Genomic DNA, 1,393 nt, shown 5'->3' with positions numbered 1-1,393 from the left:
GAACCCTCGACAATGTCGGCCTTGACCACCAAAAAAGGGCAAGAAAGTCATCATTCGGGGACAACGCAACGCTTGGACGGAACCTACACTTCCCCGGCCTTTGAGGCTTGCACCTCGCCTAAAATGACGGCTGATTTGCAGGCTGTGGCTTCAGCATTTCAACAGTTTGAACACCTGCAAGGCATTCAGTTTGTAGAAGGGCCCCACCACCACGGTGACTCCAGTCACACTTTTGGTTGGTGAACCGATGTTCACCCATCTTCAACAAGGCACACCCATTCAAAAGGGCCCTCATGATCCAGCAGCCGTCTTCACGAAGCTGGGTACAGTCCTAGAAGGAGCTGTCTCTTCAATTGGCACCCAACTAGAGGTTTTCTCTTTTAGCTTAGTGCCTATGCATGAAGAAAATGACAGTAGTGAACAATTATGATTGTCGGACACCATCGGCATTTCGCCGCATCCCACCCACACAATCGAAGAAGACCATTCATTATCATATGTTAATAATATTGCTGTACATACCACGAAAGAAGTAACCCATTATGATAGTGACCTTCAGAAGTACTTCACACAACTTCTTGGGAAGCAGTCTAAACATTCCGTTTTGGATGACAACTTTGCTAAAAGCTTGGCAGTTTCGAAATCAATTACCAATAAATTGGCAAAAAATGCAGACAAACTGCAATTGGTAAATCAGGAGTACGAACAGTTTCTCAGCAACAAATATGCAGAGGAAATTACGAACGATGTCAACAAACCGGACAGTGCTTACTTACTACTTGCAAACGCACCCAATTTTCAAAAGCACATCGATATCAACTCCAGTTCGTATTGTTCACGATACTGCGTCGCCAAATAGGCAAGGACACACACTCAATGATCTTCTTCATGCCGGTCCAAACTTAATTCCAGATATTGTGTCCGTCCTAATCAACTTCCGTTCCAAACGAACAACGGTGATTCTAGATATTTCCAAAATGTTTTTAAGCATTGGCATTGAAAATGACAATCTCCAAAGAGGAAGAAGAATTATGCGACAATCCAGAAATCATCAAAAACATTGTGCAAGCTCGGGTCTGCCTCACGGAAATTGATCAAGGCATGTTGCATCGATTTGAAAGCTGGCACTCAACAGTGCGCCTGCTGGCGTGAGTACTACAATTCCTCGATGCATTGGGCCTTGAGATTCCAAATTATCCAATGTCTAACGTTTCAAAAGGCATAGCACCCGACGAATACCGTCTAGCGGAATGCTATTGGATTCGGTTGGCTCAACGTGAATCCCTCGCAGAGGAATCAACCCAATCAAACAAGGTTTACAGCCCTCGAATGCGTCGGGGTTAAGGAACGCCAGGCCAAAGTTTGACAAAAAAATGAATTTAACCACTCTGAC

This window comes from Tigriopus californicus, chromosome 4, assembly GCF_007210705.1.
Source record: "Tigriopus californicus strain San Diego chromosome 4, Tcal_SD_v2.1, whole genome shotgun sequence".
Lineage (NCBI taxonomy): Eukaryota > Metazoa > Arthropoda > Copepoda > Harpacticoida > Harpacticidae > Tigriopus > Tigriopus californicus.
The sequence above is the reverse complement of the archived record's forward strand: the minus strand, read 5'-3'. Positions refer to the sequence as shown.